The 20,540-nt window shown below is 41.3% G+C and overlaps 1 protein-coding gene across 2 annotated transcripts in view; it reads right to left on the bottom strand.

Annotated features, from left to right (window-relative positions):
* The window catches only part of Tmem200a (transmembrane protein 200A), a 58,764-nt gene extending 54,713 nt beyond the window's left edge, over positions 1-4,051 (bottom strand). Inside the window, exon 1 of one of the 2 annotated variants that reach the window (XM_070010395.1) lies at positions 3,278-4,051. The gene's annotated coding sequence lies outside the window, so the exon portion shown is untranslated. Of the gene's footprint in view, positions 1-979; positions 1,012-3,277 lie in introns of those variants that run through there. The other variant, XM_070010396.1, reaches the window with a different exon arrangement.
* Positions 4,052-20,540: the final 16,489 nt, after the last annotated feature.

Below are 20,540 nucleotides of genomic sequence, written 5' to 3' on the forward strand. Positions count from 1 at the left end.
GAGCAGACAGAGTAACAAGGATACTATACTATAGATGGAATGCACAGATCCACATTTTCACACCTATATTCTTTGTGTAAATTCACCTCTGGAAATTATCACCGTTTCCAAGGCACAGCTGCATCCACTTAATAGTAGAATGGCCTAAGAATCCTCACCTTTATGTAACTTGTTCATGTTTTCTTTCTTTTCATTAGCATTCAAACCAGTCTTATCAAGGATTTCAGAAATCCCTAGAATTCCAGCTGGGGAAAGGGAAGGATGTAAGTGGGAAGGAGGCACAATACAGGAGCAATCAGACTAAACATCAATAATCAGAATACAAAGCAACTCAGGATGTCTCAATTTCATAAACTGGAGACTTGTCCTCCAGAATGGAAACTAAATTGTCCTCAGAAATTCAACCTCCACTTAAATCTGATGTCAAGTCTATCTCTTTATTCAAGTTTCTCTCCTCTCTCTCTTTCCCTCCTTCCCTCCTTCTCCCCCCACCCCCTCAATTCTGCAGAAACCCAGGGGAGCTAATGTGCTTTGCAGTGCTTGTCTTGGTTTTACCACCTTTACGCTCTAATTACCTCTGAGAGTTGTTAGTAAAATCAATTGCTATTATTTGTGAAAACTCATTTGTAAAAAAACCATCATGTGCTAAGGGAAAAGTTGGCTTTTATTATTTTCTTTTGTAATGTCAACTTGGATAATCAATAAAGAGCCAGCTGCCCCAACCCAGCACTCTTTTATTTCCTAGCCATTCCTCTTTCCCTATGTTAACACATCTGACAAACCATACTCTCTTCTCCACTGATTTCATCCTCTCTTTAATTATGTTGGAACTTATTCTTATCATTGCATTTTAAGAGAAGGCTAAGCTAGCCAGTCCAGCATCCTTGTCCTGTAGATGAGCTCACCAAGGACCAGAAAAGTAAATGAACTTATCCATGGCAGTGTCCTCTGTGGCTCAGTGAAAATGGCAACTTCCTACCTTTTGCAATCCACCACACTGCTGGTTCCCGCCGCCTGTACCATTCCTCTGGTATTTGAGATTTTTTTTCCTTGGCACTGGATGATCTGTTTCCAGACCCTTCTCCACCAGCCTAGACTCTTCCTTAGGGGTGTCTCCTGGCATCTCAACAAGTGCTCATCCACATTCCCTCAGATATGGGCACATATCAGATTTCAGTGGACAAAGACTTTCGCAAGTCCAGAGCAAGCAGATACACTTGATAACACCGGAACTCACAAATGCCTCAAAAAACAAATGAAGTATCATTACAGATTTATTTTTCTGTCCCTACACAAGATCTTTCTCCAGGTATGTTTTGCTGGACAAAGATTCTCCATGCAGTCTCCTATTTAGGGAGAATAACACTATGTAAAATTGATTTTTAAACTGCCTCCTCTTTTAAATTGTACACTCTGTTCAATAAGTAATGTAAGCATGTAATACCTATTTTTTTCTCTTCTCATTTTGCTTGAGGAATGTAAAAAGTGACATTTCCTTCTGCCTTTATTATTTTTATTTATATAAGCTAAATATGAATTTCCTTCTCTTTATTGCCAAGTCCTCAGAGAAGGAGACTTTGACTACTTGGTTCAGATTTATTCTCTCTGTATGCTACTAATTATGTTTTTTGGTGTCCAATGAGTTATTGGTGTCCAATAACTCATTCTAAAACTGCACAAGTCTAAATACAGCAATCTAACCCTCTGCCCATCCAAAAGTGTCACTAGAAATTCTTCCATGTTAAAATGACAGGTGCAGCCATCCCTCTTTCTATTAGTGGTTGCCGATCCTTCTGATCTTTCTGCTTACGGATGCTTTTTGGACACTCCACATTTACCTAGACCTGCCTCAGAAGCAACAGGTGACATCTCTGTGCCAACTGCTTGGAAATTGCATAGACTTCCTACGCACAAGGAAAGCTTTCCCAGACTAGATACAAAGATAATTATAGCCAGGGTTACAAATTATAGCTAAATTACTCATAATTATGAGCTATCTATTAGAACTTTGTTAGGGGAAAAAAACATTTTAACACCTTCATACACCTTTTGAAGAGTAAAAATGAAAACTGATCACATTTAATTGTGGAGCATTCAACTATAGCTTCCACGTAATGGAAGTCGATTTTCTGTTCAGCAGAACTCCTCGCTCTCTCTAGAACTGTTTCAAAGGCAGCAAAGTACACCATTGTACAATCAGATGCTTCACAGGAGTGAAGAATCTTGGGAAAGTACGGTAGGGTTTAAAAGTTTCCAGATCAAGCCTACTTGCCACAAAATGTTCATATGATCTGGTACCAGTAGCCAAATAATACAACGAAGGTCACTTTTATGTTTGTCTATCATGCAAGAAATGACAAACCATTCAAAGAAGCAGCCTTTAACAGGCAGTGGGCATAACTGTGTAAGCACTTCCTCAAGTAAACCTTTGAACTTTGGTTTGGCTGCAAAGTAAGAAGAGTCCTAACACACCAACAAAAATGTTTATTGAAGCTTGAAACGCTTGTCCCCAACTTGTAAGTGTCTTCAGAAGAAAAGACAGGGAAAGCTCCGCGTGTGTACTCTTGAAATACACTCTACCGAGGTGTACAGGGACTGATTTCCAAGAATCAGTTTTATGTACATTGTGAAGCGCCTGCCTTTGTGTCCAACAATCCCAACGTCGAGCAGGGAACAATGAACTGTCTTTATTACACATATACACAGCACACTCCGCTCAGTCGGAGCGCGGTAGATACACCATGCCTACCTACGCAGGGAGAAGGTTGGCTTGCAGGATTCATGATCACCGAATGACTGATGAAGCAAACCTTACATGTCCTTTCTCCTCGGGACGGCTACCTCCCGGGGAGGAGAAGAATGGTGCTGAATGTGACAAATCATGACTCCGCCCATCCTGGCAGCCTTCGCGGGTACCACCGCACCCCATCACCGCTTCCCGCACCCTCATGCACCCCCCCCCCCAGTAAAGCTGGGGACCTCTCTGCAGACAAGGATGAGTTGGCACCGACACGAAGACAAAGGAGGGTGTAGCTCGGGAAACCTAGCCCGGTTTGGCGAAAACCCGGGGTTCTCAGCCACCCATGGCCCACAAGTCCCCAAGTCCAGGACTCAGGGAGGGCTCGCTTCAGTTTCCCAAACTTCGGGAGTCCCTGTTTACCCTGACTCTGGAGGCTGAAGCCGAAGGGAGGGGAAAGCGCCCCGTGACCGCCACAGGGCTGCGCCCCCCCCCGCACTCCCCCCCCCACGCCCCGCATCCCCCTTCCCTTCCCCTCACCTGCCCGGGAGCGCGGGGCCTCGGGAGTCGGGTGGGCGGCGTGGATCCTGGCTGCCGGGAGCGCCCGTGTGCGGTCGGTGCCTCCGGAGAGCGGCGGCGGAGGCGGCAGGGTCGCGGGCGTCAGCGGGAACCTGGGCATCCGCCGGCAGCTGCGGTCTCTCTCCCCATCCTGGCGGGGGCTCGGGCGGCGGACGCGGTGCGGTCACCGTGGGCGGATGAGTCAGGCGGGGGGCGGGGGGGGCGCCCCTCTACCCCAGTACCCGGGGATCGCGCCGCTGCTGGTGCCCGCCCGGGGCTGGGGGGCTGCGGGCCGCCTGCATAGGGCGCGTGGGGTCCGAGCGCGCGCGGGTCTCCACCGAGGGCTCGCGGCGCGGGGAGCGAGGCTGGGCCACGCGATCGCAGCTCGGGCGCCGCCGCAGCTTCCAAGAAAGACAAAAGGGGACCCGAAGGCTGACGGGGGAAAGTTTTCTGCTGGGCTCTAGACGGATCCCCGCCCCGAAAATCCTGCCTGACACCCCAAAAGAGGAGGCCGGGGAGGGCGAGGCGCGGGCTGCCGGGGAGCGTCAGCCGCGGCGCGCTCTGGACGCGGGATGGGGCTCACCCCGGCCCACCGTGCCACCGCCGCCCCACGCCCGGTGGCGGGACCTCCGCGGGCCCTGCCGGCCGCCCTGCTCCAGGAGCACGCGGGAGCGCTCCGCTCCTCCCCTTCCGGGACCCCCCTCAATCGTCGGGTGCACGCGCCCGGCCACAAAGTTGCACTCGGAGAGCGGGGATCACCCACGGGCAAAACCCACGGCTGGGAACAAAGTAAGCCGGGGTCGGGGCTGGGGGGTGGGGTGGGGCTCGGCTGCAGACGAGGCCGGCGTGGCGTGGAAGTGGACACACCCACTCGCGCCCCGCAGCCCGCGCGCGGCGCCGCGGCTGCTCCTGCGGGCGATGTCCGCCCCGCCGGCAGTGAGGGGCGCCCACCACCCCCCGACACACACACCACCCCCACCCCCACGGGCGATCGGGGTTTTCTCGGATCCTGGGCCCGCGGCTGCTTTCTTCTCTGCTGCCGCCGGCGAGGGTCGGGGTCCCCCTGGCGGCCGCGCGGGGGCTGCGCGGACAGAGCCAAGCCTGGCCCCGAGGGGAACCTTGCTGAAGCCCGGTCCCTCCCTTCGGATCTGCGGGGGGGGAGAGGGGGTAAGGGATTTCGCTGCTTCACCATCCTGGGAAGGGTCTAGCGGCCGCCTCCCCACCCCCAGGAGATGTCTGACAGGCCGGGGGTCCTGGGCGCCGAGGGTGGGGTAGGGGGCAAACTGTATGCTAAGAGCTCAAATGAGCAATGCTGGGGTTCAACGAGTCCTCCTTGCCACCCCACCCCGACCCCAATACCAGTGGATGGAGACTGTGCCCTATTCATAGAGTATAATAATTCTGGCCGTTAACCCAACCTGAAATTCCGTAGGCAGTGGTCAGGACAATATAGGAAGGTCAGCTCCCGGGGCCGAGTGGCGGGTGTAACTCTAGCTAGATCACTTCTTGACACGTGCAGCGCACCCAGAGACCGCTGCGGTGATTAACGTGATGGACAAGAAAGGCACACACAGAATTCTGGGGGCAGGGTACTTGTTTCAGTGTATGATCTGTTGACCTTGCTTCCAAGAAAAGTATGTTTCGGGGGAAGGGCAGGAAATGTATGGGGTGAGAGAAATTTCATGGGGAAAAAGAAATCTCCACATTAGAAGACAATGTTGGAAATCAGATAGAGCAGTGAGGAGAGGTTGTAAACTATGCTCACTGTGGTTGAATGCTGTTTTGCCTCGAGCAGTTTGGACGCTGAGTACTTTTATTACAGATTTCACAAGCCAAAAAGATAAATTAAGGAAGAGAACTAAAGTCTAAAGGAGGGAAAATGAGTCACCACTGCAAACCATCCGTAGTTTTATGTCTACCTCACCTGCATCTCAGTCTTTATCCCACAGCTACATGCTCAGTTTTCTTAGGTGTTCTTATGCATTTTGTCAAATAACCCAGTGAAAGTAGCATGAGTCCCCTGGACTTTCTTCCCAGTTGCTGCTTCTACATTTTATAAAGCAATATTCCCCCCAGCCCACCCCAGACACATTTATCTATAAAGCCCCTGAAAGTAGACACTGTTTGTAACCCTCACTAGCTTTTCAAGGAATGAATATTAGGTTTCTGGTGTCCAGAGAGATTTATTTAACATGACACTAAATCCTGCAGGGAAACGTATTAAAGGGTCTTCTAGTCATTTTACCATAGAGTAGCTTAACATCCCTCAGTAACAGACAGATGAAAACCATGAAAGAGATAAGCACATTCTTATTTCCCTACCTCTTGTACAAAGTAATGGGGTTTATTATATTTCACACATTTATTCTTATACTTTTATTCTTATTATTACAGAGGTGGTGTACCAAAAGGTTACAGTTACGTAAGTCATGAGTACATTTTTTTGGACAATATCACCCGTTATCTCACTCCCAGTTTTCTTTCATTTCTTTCAGCCTCTGAGGGCAAACAGACGATATTTCTCTTTCTGAGATTGGCTTTAAAATAAGCACATTCTTGTAATTGCAGATAATAATCACTCATTTCTGGACTTAGGTATCAGTAATTTGACAAAAAGAAAAGAAGATACATAGGCTAGGTGAGATTGCCAAGGTAAGATTATTTAAATTTCTTTTAAAAATAATTACTATTTGGTGGTGGCTCATGTTGTAATCATAGCTACTGAGGAGGCTGAGGTATGAGGATTGCGGTTCAAAAACAGCATGGGCAGAAAAGTCCATGAATCTCTGATCCCCAATTAACCAGCAGAAAGCTAGAAATACAAATCTGATTTGATTGGTAGAACACCACCCCTGAGTGAAAAACCTGAAGGACAGAACCCTGAATTCATGCTCAGTACACACAACAGAACCCTGAATTCATGCTCAGTACACACACACACACACACACACACACACACACACACACACACACACACACACACACACACAGACTAATTACTGTTGGTCTCGGGGAAGACTGTATCCATAAATAGAGGCGTATCTGCACTTCAGTAGTCCAAGCAACTCCCAAGATACCAGTTACAAAGCATTGAATGCTCAAGTTCAGGTAAATTATTTAATCTTTGCTAATGGCCAATATTTTCCATCTGAGAAGAGCCTAGTGAATACACCATGTCAGAAATGGATTTTGAATTTATCTTCATTTCCACTTTTAAAATGATGGATGAGAATCAATGATTTCCTTCTTTTCATCAAAAAAGCCACTGTGCAGTTCACTTCACACCTAATATTCTCTGATGTGTTTTTCTGAGGTATAAGTTTCCACTAAAACTTAAGCCTATCTAAACAGAGTATGCCACAGTGAGTAATCCTTCTGTAATCCAAGTTTAACCACATATATGAATAGAATGACTTTGAATTCTTTTATTTCCTTCATAGAAAGAATGTATCTAGTGGTTTTAAGAACTTGATTAAAAGTGTGTGTGTGTGTGTGTGTGTGTGTGTGTGTGTGTGTGTGTGTGTGTGTGTGTGGAGAGAGAGAGAGAGAGATTTATCTTACTTGCAATGCCTTTAGTTGAAAACACACATCAAACTTGTTTTAATGATATAATTTACTAAAAAGAAAAAGAAAGTTCTTCTTTTGGAATCATGAATTAACTTGATCAATTCTTGATTAATCAACAATAATTAATCTAAAAATGTCCAAACTAGGATGATCAACATCTTCCTTTTTTGTACCCTATAAATGTAAGCCTAATTCATGGCAACAAATCTTTAATGAATTATGGATGCATGCATTGGAATGAAAAATGGTAAATATTCTAAAGTAACAAAGCTAAGAGAAAGACTATTATAAAGTCCAAGTGTAGCCATCTTTTTGCTACACATATAAACTATAGTATCATCAGACCTGAGAAGGGATCTTCAACCAGAAAATAAAAATGCCATCAATAGAAAACAAATGAAAGTTTTTGCTAGACTCTTCTCTGAATCATTTCATTCCAGCTGTGAAACAGAATGATAGCCTGAAAGCCTTGGAACTACCTCTGCTGGCAGACACTGTTGCTGTCTCAGTGTTCAGGGAATGAAGAACACCGTCAAACGAGAAAAGCGAGCTTTCTGAATTTATCTTTAAAATAACAAGTAGAAGAAATACAGAAGGAAAAAGATGGTAGAAAAATATATGTTCATTATACATTATGGAAAGTTCAGTGCAGTTGTTAAATTTAAATATCAAGTATAAGTATGCAGCATTTATTTGAGAAGGACCAGTATTCTGGTATAATGTTGAGGCTGAACTGCTTTTTAAATATTTTATAAATTCCATATTAACTTCCTTATTAGATAATAAAGCTGATTAGCTTCCTTTGGACTGATGAGTATAGGCAGCATATCATTTTAAAATGCTAGAAGTGGCATGGCAGGCTCTCTTCTTTCTAAAGCCCCAATTCTCTCCCCAAACAGATTTGTGTAAATGAAAGGGTCCCAAGAAGTGCTTTCCTAAAACACTCTGACAATGTGTTTTGAAAGTCTACTCATAGAAAACAAGAGCCTGAAATGCCTGCTAAGATGGTCGCCCCACCTGTTCTACTGTCCATGGTACTGAACCAGGCTTGTCCATTCGTATTCCAATGTGAGCCAAGGATGGGCACCGTCAGCACCATGGGAGAGCTGTTAGGATAGCAAGATCTCAAGCACTGGCCCCCAACTCTCCTATTCTGCAATTCTACTTCTCGGGGAATGATTCATTTGTATATCAAAATTTGAGAAGCACTATACTAGGGCAGTTTATGTTGCACGGTCACATACTTCCTGTTTATATTACCTTTCACTTCAGTCCCCTCCAGAAGTGCAGCCAAATGGCAAATGGCAGCCAAATGCTGGCATTTCAGCTACTTCTACATTTCATTTGGCAATGGCAGTGAGCTGTTATATTGACAGCAGAACCTTCAAATCCAACAGCTAGGTAAAAATCCCAACTTGTATCAGCTGTTCTGAGCTGTATTGTGCTTATCCAAAAAGTGTCAGTAATTATCATATGTTTTTATAATGAGCTTTTACATATTTAGGCGTAGTTAAATACCCCTAGTCTTGCACATAATAGATGTTCAGGAAATCTTTCAACCTTTGTGTAAGTACAACGTTCTTAACCAAGGAGTGGTGTGCCCTCGGAATGGAACACTCTCAAGCAATGTGAAATTAATTGTATTGTTAAACAATCTAGTTCTCAATTTCTGCTCAAAACAGCAGTACAGTTTCAATTAGTAAAACATAAATAAAACCCACAATTTTCAGACCCATCAAATCTTTCTGTTGGGATTTTTTTCCTACCTATCATTATGAACCAGAGTAAAGAAATATAAGGTCTTTTAAAATCATTACACTAGATCGGTTTTTTTAAAATAACATCATAACAGAATGAGTTGGAAGTTTAAGCTCTACAATGTTTAAAAGTAACTGAATATCTTAATTCTGAAACCAACAGAGATCTTTAGACATACACTGCTGACTTTGTAAACAGTAATAATTTATACTTTTGTATAGACCCTAATTAAGCCATGATGTTGGTAAAGTAGAAAGCATTTGCAATTATGCTACTTAGGGGACCTAAGAATATCCTTTTACATGTTTATTTTGGAACACAAGGAACTGTTGACAAACAAACTTCCAAACAAACTTCAGAATTTAGAGTCTATTCAAATGTAAGCCATTCAATGACTTTTGACACTAGAGCTCAATGCTAATTACACAACCACTGATCTGGAAACATCTGTTCCTTTCAGAGAAAGAGCTACAGGTCTTCTTTTAGGCACTTAAAAATAAACTCAATATTACTGGAGTATACCTTACATAATTTTTTTTTCTGTGTCCTCATTATTTAAGAACACAAGTTATGTGCCTGGCTCAGGATACACACACGGAGAAGAGTAGAGCATAAGTAGAATCCAGTTCATCTGATCTGATATCCATCTATTTAACATTCTTAAAATATGAATCATTTAGGTGATTGTTTTAAAAACTCCAGATGATAGAAGATGTTAGCATAGCCCTGGAGGCAGGCACATTTCCCCACACCTCCATGAGAAAGGAGACAGCTTTGTGGTAAACTCTGTGCTGAGAGTTTTCAGTTGTTCATGTATTAATTCAGAGACCATCCACATGATATAGATGATATTGTATTCATTCATTTCATATAGAAGTGAACAAATCAGAACTTTTTCCCCTTATAAGTACTCTAACATACTGTGATGGAAACATCCATAAACACACAATTAAAATAGGAAGAGTAGTCTACCAATTGTACAAAATGGTGATACAGGGCATCAGAAAGTGTTTGGGAGACTATAGTTCAAAGATTTCATAGACTCAGGAGGATACAAGACACTGGTTTTGGAATAAGAGAAGGCTTCACAACATGGACAGAAAAGTAGCTGAACTTAAAGAGGAGAAATGTGTATGCATTGTCCTGAGGAGATAACAGTGAAGCACACTCCCAGAAGTGAAGATGAATACAGTATGGCTGGAGTGTGGGGGTTCAAGTAAGAACTATGAAAAGGAGCTGGGAGAGGAAGGCAGAGCTAGCTTCCAGAGGGCCTAGCATTCTAGTTAAGCCTAGGCATTTCTCTAGAGGAACTAGGGAATAATTGCTATATCCCTCTGGAAGCACTGCTAGGAAGAAGTGGGGGACACAGGAACAGACAGGCAAAAATGTTACAAGGGTTTTACCATAGCCCAAAGGAACAAACGTGAGGAAGTGACAAAGAACACTGGAAGTCGGGTGAGGAGGAGGAGAAGTTCATACAAGAAATCTTTTCGTATTTGGCAATTTTCAGGAGTGTTGACATCGGGAAGTATGAGGAAAAAGATTTTTTCTTCCTTATGTCAGCAAACTTCTACAAAGTAAGTGGAATCAAGTTATGCATTTCTTGCATAGTTCCATGGACAGTGTATTCTAATGATCATTTTTATGTTTATAGATATATATTATGTATAATTGGTGGTTTAAAACTTCTAGGTGAAAAGTCCTGGGTTGATTCCATTTTCCTCTGCTCATTACAACCTCCTCATTGACCCTTTTTCAAGACGTACCAGCCCTGACTCCAAAGAACTATTGTTGGTTCACAATGTGTCTAGGTCTCTGTCATACTCAGCTGTGATTTCTAGTTTTCCTCTGTTGGAGGCAATCCTGTGTCTTCCACTTCCTGCCTGGGGGTGGGTCCATTTATAGTCTTCACTCTGTGCATACACCTTATTGTATACCTGGGTTATCTGATGTACTAATTGCTCATAGGTGACAAATACCTGAAGCATGCTACTCTAATCAACTGTTAACACAGCAGTTTGTGCACATAAATCTAAATATAGAAAAGGAGAGTAAAATATAATACAAAACACAAAACTATAGCCTTTTGGAACCAACATTGTGTCTGGTATCTGTGGATGTGACACTTTACCGACACCACACCTGTGCTATGCTACATAATTTTAATAGATTATTCCTGTAAGAATAAATTAATATTAGGTTACTATTACTACCTTAAAATTGAGCCACACCCACTGCAATTTTTTGCCTTAGGTATTTTGTTTTTTCAGATTAGGTCTTCTGTTTTGGCGCAGTGTGTAGACTGCAGTTTTTTATTTATACCTCCCATGTAGCTGGAAATATAGTTGTACACCACCACACCCAAGTACATTTTCTTTCTTTATATCTTCATTGTATAAGTATCACTTTGGGTTTTTTTTTAAGTTTTACATCATTTTACTTTTAAACTTTCTGGTTACAATCAAGGACACAAACACTCATTAGCCTGGGACACACTGGGTTAAAATGAACCCATATCACAGTTTTCTACCCTCATTTCTCATCCCACTGAAGGATGTTCAAGGGCAGTAACTGCATGGAGCTGTCAAGTCCTATGATAGCAAGTTCTTCTCTGGGTCTCTGCTGAGGACCTGCCGCAGGGAACTGGCATTCCTTACAGAAATATGTCCATCACAGTTTGCTTGCTTTATTTCTTTTTTTATTATCATTGTAGATACTCTGGCAAGCAGAAACTGCAGTATGAATAGAAACCTTTCAGTGTTGGGAATCCGTCTGTGTTCACTTAAAGAGCTTCTTATTGGAGTCTGTTAAGTTTCTGCTAAACCTTTTGCTGGAAATTTTCTTGGGGCTCTCCTATTTCTTCTCCTGAACTTGCGTTGCCTCTTGCTATTTCTCAGTCATGCAGTCAATGGGCAAGGAGTTTTTTAGCTCCACTGTAGTCTTCCAGAACCTCCTTCACATCTGCTGTGTGTGGCTCACTGAAACATTGCTGCAATGTATGACCGCTGTATTTACATCTCTAGCACTGGTACTCAGTGGACAGAGGACTGTACTCCCTACCTAGGCATTCCACTTCTGCAAGAAAGACTGAGCTGGGATTGAGCTCAGTGATGGAGTACTTGTCTAATGTGATTGAAACCGTAGGGTTATCTTCCTCACTGAAAATAAAAAGAAAGAAGGAAAGGAAAAGATAGAAAAGATAAGGGAAGGGAAGAGAGAACAGAAGTAAAAAGAAGAGAATAAAAGTGCATTGGCCATTTTCACCTGGTAGTCTTATTCACAGTATTTTCAAAAATATCTGACCCATTCAAAAGTGAAAATTAAAATTATATAGATTGCCCTGTTGACTGTAGTAGCAAAATGTCAGGTGCAACCTTTATATAGTGTTTACTATGAAGTAAGAACTAGTCTAAGAAGTTCGTATATTTATTAAAATCTCCTTAACAGTCATCTATAATCAAGTATGATTTGTTTCTCATTTGGGAAATAAGGAAGATTAACTTACACAGCTGTACAAGTGGAGAAACTGGGCTGAGGAGCCAATGTGTTACTATAATATTGTGTCTGAAACTAAGGAATTTAGAATGAATTGAAATGTATTGGTTCATCATTTTGGAGCCTGGGAAATCCAAGATGAAGTCATTGGCATCTGTTTCTGGCCTTAATGCATCATCATATGGGGGAAGAAAAACAGAGCAGCCCTTTGTAATGGCTTTCCTCTATTCACAAAAACAGAAACCCTGTGACCCAAACACCTCCCTTTAAGCCCCACACCCCAGGCTGCTGCATCGGGGATTAAGTTTCAATATGAATTTTTGGAGGAGACAAAAACATTCAAAGAACAGTATAAATCATACCCAAGTTTTAAAAATATGTTATGGAAAATTGCTAAAATAATTTTAATGAGCCTTTACTCATAATGCCTTAATATCTGTATCCATTAATATTCATTAATATTATTAATCCATTAACATCTGTATCCATTAATATACCCCTTGACTCACAATGAGCCCCCTTTCTTACAGAAATTAGCTGTATTAAATTTTCTTTCCTAGAGAACAATTAACTTTATTTGAGAGTAGACAGGACCGAGGGGTGATTTGCTTCCTAGGCAGGCTGAAGAACAGTGCAAAGAACACCATATTAAATTTTAATTAAGTCATTTTCTGGCTTGAAAACTTGTGAGGCTTCATATTGCAATGAGATAAAATGCAAAATATTCAGCTTCTCATAACAACTTAGAACTTTTCTTTTACCTTTCTGGCTTAATCCACAATCCCTTTGATGACTCTGATAGAATGTCCTAATAGGTAATTTTAGGAACAAGGCACAACCAAAAATTTGGGACACAACCTGACAATTTCCTAGTCTTCATTCATGAGCGTCTGATTTCCTTTTCCTTTTCAGCTCCTTGTGTTCATATGTGAAATCCAGGAGCCAGATTTCTTTGGTACAACTTGGGAACAGCTGATAAATTTTCATCTCCCTGCTGTAAGAGGTGGTTTATAAACTCTGGGTTTTCCTATTCAGTAAATAAGTGCCACGGGCCTGTCAGGTGCCAGGTCCTGACTCAAAGGCGTTCCAAATCCTGCTCTCTCTCTGGGGGTGCTTCAAGAATCTTGGATGCTGTCACTATCCTACATTCCCCAAGCCAACCTTGTTGATAATTTTGTCTGGGGTTTGTCTTAATCTGGGGAATTCCTATTCCCCAACACAAATCCAGTTCTACCCAGATGAGCACAGCCCCTCCCACTGTACCCTCATCAAAATTCCTCTAGTCCGAGGAACACTCTCACAGGCAGAAGAGATGAAGAGGGGATGGCAGCTGTCTGACGGGAGGTAACTCAGTAGATGGCTTCTGCATGCTTTTGCTTGATTGAAGAAAAGGACAAGTGGGATTTTCACATTTTGCCTTTTTTTCATCCTTGAGTTCCTTTTTCTGACATTTCTTTCCCCTGAGAGAGATTACCTTAGCAGGTGCTAATGCCCTCTGGTTCCATAGGAAAGACACAGGCAGTGAAAAATAACATGTGCATGGTTTGGATGCACTATGGTTTGAAAGTCTGTGTCCTCGACAAGGTTCATGTTGACACTTATCCTTCAGTGGAACAAAGGGGAGGTAACTGGACCTTCATGGATAGAATTAACCCTTATAAAATGGCTAGAAGGATGAGCTTGCCCTTTTGCCCCCTAGACTGTTTCACCATGTGTTATCAGAGTTTTTCTTCTCTAGAGGAGATAACCAGAAGAAGGCATTTTGGAAGCAGAGGGAAGCCCTAACCAGCTACCCAACCTGCCAATAGCTTGAAACTAGGATTTCCAGTATCTAGGATTGTGAAAAAAAAAATGCAAACTAACTAGACAAAAATAGCATCAGGAATGTCCTAAGACAGGGGAGAATTAGGGGAGAATTGTTTATATGATGTAATTTTTTCCACAACTAGTAATCACTGTGTAAAAATCAAGAGTTAATAAGATAAAGAAAAAATAAATAGAAAAGCCTTCATCCTTGAGGGCTGCCTGCTGCCCCAAGGGGTCCAGTGATCCTACTTAGAGTAAAAGACATATTTGTGTCCCTCTGTCAGTGATTCCTTCTGGGGCTGGGATGTTTGCTTGCTGCTTCATGACACTTCTCAGAGTTCCCAGTCCTTCACATGACCTATCCAGATGTGGTTATTTGACCTTTACCCTTGGCAAGAGGTTCTTCTCCCAGTAAATCAGCACTGATCATACAGCTCCTAGGGGAGCAATATATAAACAATGGAGAATTTGGGCACAGGTATTTTTTGTAACAATGTAACACAAACATACCTCTTATTTAAATATTTCTATACCTATGCTTTTGTACTGCCCATGAAGTCTTGGTCACAGTCTTGTACACCTAGAAACTATCCTTTATATTGACTTGGTCATAATCTGTGACATCAGCAGCTCCTTTAAAATTCTGAGTCTGGAGTTTGGGATTGACGTATGAGACCACAAGAAGGAAATTTCAGTAAAACAAACTCTTTTTAAGTTAAAAAGTTTACATATCTGAAAAAGATTTAAAGTAACAATGCTTGATAGGAAGTGTACTCATTACCTTGCTCATGTAACTGTAACCCCTCTGTACAGTATTTTTTACAATAAAAATGTATAAAACAGTTAAATTGCAAAAAAAGATTTAAAATACTATTGATAATAAAAATTTAAAACTGGGAAGATGGGAAGGGATGGTAAGGGGAAACAAAGGAGGAGGCAACAATGCTTGCTAAGAAAATGTACTCATTACCTTGCCCATGTAATTGTAACCCCTCTGTATTTTCACAATAAAAAAAATTTAAAACTGCCTTCTATACCAGATTTAATATAAAAATTACCCAATAGTACACAAAATAGAAAATACACAATAGGGCACAAAAATCAATAGCAATATTTATTGGAGTGGTTGAATCCCCTTTTCATTTCCAAAATTCTTCTTTAGGAAGTTTTCTAAAATGATTGACCTCATTTTTTAAAAGTCAAGTTTTGTTCCTGATACCCCTGAATTAAGGCCCAACAGTATCAAGGTTCAATATCTTACATTGTTTACCAAATCATGACCAGTATTTTCTTTCACATTTTATAAATAATTTAACAATTCGATAACATTTGAATATTTTTTATTGTTACCAATGAAGAAAGCTATTTAGTATTATTAAAGATCAAGAAAACAAAATGAATAAGATGTTGGGTCACATGTGAAATTTCGTATGTAACTGATATTGAGCTAGAGAATTTCTTTTTTCTTTGAATAATAGACTCTTGCTTTTTTTTGGCAATCTTTAAGAAACAAAGGTGTTTATTTACAATATTACAGAAGCTTGTCTAGATGGTATCATATTTCTACAAGAAGAGAAACTCTAGAAGGAAACCTAAAAATATACTATATTTTATAGCACCACTAATGTAAGTTTCAGAGATTAGCTTTAGTTATAAATGTGATTTGCAATATTAAAATTGGTAGCTAAATTCTCAGTAAAAAGCTTAACTGAAACTAATGCTTACTGGACAGGTTGCTTAGCAATTATACTTCCTTGTTTTTATATTAATTTCCCAGAAAGCTGCTTCTCAGATTAATGCATGATGGATTAAAAAAAAGCTCATTATGGTTCCAAAACAGTTTTTATTTCTGAGGTTTGTAAGCATCATCTTATTATAAAAAAGGGGAGTCCTAAATCTCTCATCCTGATCTATTCTCTCCGCTCCTTATGTATTTATTAGGCACAATGTCCTTTTACTATTTGGTCAAAATTATGGAAACTCATCCCAAAAAAAGGCAGGTTCAAAAACATACAGTTTCTTCCTAGTCTTACAGAAGGCTCACTGATGGCCGTATATTCTTCCTTGGATCACTCGTTTATCTGTAAACTTGTGGCTTACAATGCCTGGTCCAAAATATGCATCAATAATGTAAATTAAGTTGGGCACTGGTAGCCTGTAATCTTCACTACTTAGGAGACAGATCTGAGGACTGTGTTTCAAAATCAGCCCAGGAAGAAAACTCCATGAGACTCTTATTTCCAACTAACCACCAGAAGACTGGAAGTGAAGCTGTGACTCAAAGTGGCAGAGCATTAGCCTTGAGAAAAAGTGCTTAGAGACAGCACACCCAGACCCGGAGTTTAAGCCCCATGACAGACAAAAAATTTAAAAAATAATAATGTAAGTTAAGATTTTTTAACTGTTTCCTTGCCAAGTTTAATACTTAGATGGGATAATAAGGATACTTTACAAATATTTGAAATTAATCGAGCTGAATGTATAAAGGTGCTTGGGTGTAAAAGCACACATTTCAATGTTTGCATATTTTTATCCAGTTAGCAGATGAGAGAAAGGAGAGAAGACATGGTATTGTGTCCATATATTAGCCATTTATTTTCTCAAAGACTCCCAAATAGTTACCTCATAATCTAATACTGTAGGGGAAAAAAGCTTCCCATTTACAAGTTCTACCATCAACACCACTTCCAAGATCTGCTGCAGGTCCTTGTACAGCAACAAACCGAAGCTGCTCCTCACTGATAATCGTCAGACCACAAATAAACCCCCACATCTGTGCCCTGGACTTCCCAAGACCACACTATGCTGGTTAACTTAGGTGTAATGAAAACATTGCTGACTGCAAGCAAAGCAGGCTTCAACCAACTAGAATAGATTTCATTTACTTTTGAGACAACTAAAGCCTTATTTTATTTCATTTCTTATTCAGTCTGCTCAGGAGGATCTTCAGTGAGAGAAATTAGAGAGCTCAACTAAAACTTGAATTAAAAATTTAAAAAAAAACAAGGACAAGACATTGCTATGCATCTTTATTCTAACTCATTGAGACTTTTAAAATCATGTTTTAAAATACTCATTTAATATAATAGAAAATACCTTGATGTGAGTTAATATAATTACAATTAGTCTGAAGGCTTTTCTCTAATGATCTGAAGCACTCATTAACATTTAATATGAATGCCAATTCTTTTTTTTTCAATTTCCATTCATTTCCCACACACAGTTTTCAAACGCTGTTTAGTTGGCTTATTTTTGCTATGTACTTTGATCCTCTCACACCACTGATTTCTTCTTTTTTCTCTGCCTCACTCTCACAAATACCCCATGCAGGTAGTCACATTTAATATTCACGCATCATTATTATTATCATCAGCCTCATCTTCATTTTAAGTCTTCATTTTGCTCACATATGAGCAAAAAATGTGATCTTTGGCTTTCTGAGCTTGGCCTAGCTTGCTCAACATGATGATCTGTTTTCCTGAAAAATTACATAATTTAATTTGCATGTGCCTATGTGTTTGTGCGTCCATGTGCCATTCTTATTTTATCCATGTATCTGTTGTTTGGCATGAATGCCAGAGTTAGATGCCCAGTGCAAGTACTAGTCAATGCTGTAGAGATTGGAAGTCCATATGCCCCCCACTAGTGATTTGCAACATGTTGGTATTATAGCATTGGCTGGTGGGGTTAGGCCTAGCGTGGTAGGGTTAGGTATTGAGGGTCTAGTTAAGGTTTGGTTGGCATTTACTTTATAGCTAAGTCATAAATGTTCATGTAACCTGATATAAGGCCTACTTCATGTGTAGGGATTATGTAAAATAAAACCAATCTAATGTAAGATCCTCACCTGATTGGCTCATTAATGACAAATTCTCCATCTCTTATAGAGGGGACAAAATTTGGAAAAAAAAAAAAAAGAGTGCTTTACATGTTTAAATCCTGACATGTATACAAAGAAGCCAGAAACTTGTCCCTTAATAGCTCACAACTGTGGCAACAAAACAATCTTACCCTCTGGTGTCAAGATGGAAACATGACCAAACAGCTTCGATGTGGCTTTGAGGCAGGGGGAGAGAAATGGCAGATGCTCCCCCACTTCTAATGGTATCCTCTGATTTTTGACAATTACCAGCATCTTGGATATAAAGAGGCTGTCTGCCTAAGGTCCAATTCATTTTCATTTCAGATCTTTGTTGGATCACCACCTCCTGAAGCAAGATTGATGACTACATTTTCAGAGGGCAAATGGTTATGCTGTAATAGTCTCTGTGGATTTGTAGTATCCAGAGAAGTTTTGAATAGGAATCACTATGAGGTGCTCATTTCACCATGGGAAATGCATAAATACCCAAACAGTTATCAAAGATGTTACTGCCCCTCAACCAGTAAATCCTTTACAGCTCCAATTAGATTCTTTTTATTTTGAAGGAAAATGTCCCAGAGAAATTGCCCCATGCACTGGATTGGAATCCTTAGAGGTAATATTGTGCTGGGAGCTAGTGGCTCACCCCTATAGTACTAGCTACTCTGGAGGCTGAGGATTTTGGATCAAAGCCAACCAAGAAAGTTCCTGAGACTCTTATCTCCAATTAAGCTCCAGAAAACCGGAAGTGGCACTGTGGCTCAAAGTGGAAGAGCACTAACCCAGAGGGGGAAAAAAAAATCTCAGGAACAGCATCCAGTCCCTGAGATCAAGCTGTGTGAGAGACCAAAAAATATGTGTGTGTGTGTGTGTGTGTGTGTGTGTGTGTGTGTGTGTGTGTGTGTGTGTGTGTGTGTGTGTGTGTGTGTGTGTGTGTGTGTATTGTAAATTTAGTCCTGGATTGTGCCTAAACACAGACAAAGCTAGATTCAAATGTTAACTTTGCCACTGTGTCACTCTATTAATCTGAGGCTCATTTGTTTTTTTTGTTTTGCTTTTTGGTCATCTGCAAAGCAGGGATACTAGACAATATCCCAAAAGTGTTTTTCATAATTAAAGAGATAATCCATATAAAGTGCTTAGTGCAAGGATTAATATATGTTAGCTCTCATTTAATAGCTGGAGCATAGTAATCTGCTGACATTGAGTATATTTTTTGATAATGTTTATTTACAATCTCTACATTTGATCATGGTGCCTGAGTGAATAACGGAACAAGTGTGCATCCGGTTTTTCTGACGTGTCATATATACACTATCTTTCACTCAGCAGGATCAGGTGGGCTTCCCTCAGGAAGGGTCTCACTGAAATTGTCTTTTTGGTGATAACAAGATTGGGTGCCTCCATCACATGTTTGTAGGTGACAGGTCATGTGCAGTGGATAGACAGCTGGCTGGTTAGCATCAGATCTGCCATTGGCCATCACTGTATATTATTTCCTGCTTTGGAAGTGAAGTTCCTCATAAGGGAAGAGAACCCATAACCTTGGCCTTGTTTCTATTCTCTCTGGCGCATGGAAAAGCTGCTAAATGACAGCCTGTCAACCAGTTGGCTCATCTTTGGCACTAGGAAAGACAACTTGAGAAAAAGAGCAGCTGGGAGCTGACCTTGTACTACTGCCAGGGCCTTAGCCCAACCCCTGCAGCTCAGACACAAAGACCAATGTTGTTGCCAAGTGGTTTTGCAAATGTTATAAATCTTTCCAATGAAAAGAATGATCAATACATGACACATTATCCCTTTCACCCTGAGCATACATGCTGCTTGTCTCCTGGTAACAGATTGGTCTACAGTAAATACAGCTTGTCTTCCATGTTTCATTGCCTTTCTCAGATGACCACACTGATGGTGCACACTGCCTTCCTCCGGAAGGAGGGAGCTGGGCTTTGGTTCTGGAGCAACTAGTCATCTCATACATAGTTTTGAGCTAGGAGGAAATAACTTGTGTTGTTAAATGTCTTCTCTGCACAAATATTTGTGTAGGACTCCATATTCATGTGACCCCTTGATATACCCCAAATGACCCTGAAGAGCAAGTATAATAAGCCCCATTTTACTGAAATGGGGTCTGACACTGAACTGTGTAATGTGCCCAAGATCACAGAACCAATAAGTCATCTAGTTGAGAAGCTAAGTTAGTTCTGCTAATTCCAGGGCCTTTGTTGTTTCTGTTGGACCATGATGGCCCTGAACATGTTGTCCTCATCTGCAAAATGAAAATGAAATAGATGAACAACATGCAGGAATCTGATCAGAGGTCTGATGCAAGATCCCAAGGAAGTAGCAGCATGCATGAGTCTACTTGTCTTCTAGATCCTGAACAGACACTGCAGCCTTATAAATGACTCGTTGGAGCCAGTTACTGGGCTCACACCTGGAATCCTAGCTACTCAGGGGGCTGAGACCTGAGGATCATGGTTCAAAGTCAGCCAGGGCAGAAAAGTCTCCAGGAGACTCTTATCCCCAATTAACCACCAGAAAACTAGAAGTGGCGCTGTGGCTCAAAGTGGTAGAGTGCTAGATGCAAGGCACTGGAATCAAATACAGTGAAAACAGGGGTTATACCATGAGGGAAGAACATACGAAGAAACAAAAAAATCACATGGTGCATTATAAATACATTAAAAACAACAACAAGAAAGATAAAACCACTTATGGTCCTATCTTGGGGTTCATCTTGCTTAGCATAATTTTATA

The sequence above is a fragment of the Dipodomys merriami genome, unplaced genomic scaffold (assembly GCF_024711535.1).
Source record: "Dipodomys merriami isolate MVZ:Mamm:240054 unplaced genomic scaffold, mDipMer1.0.p SCAF_8, whole genome shotgun sequence".
NCBI classification, from domain to species: domain Eukaryota; kingdom Metazoa; phylum Chordata; class Mammalia; order Rodentia; family Heteromyidae; genus Dipodomys; species Dipodomys merriami.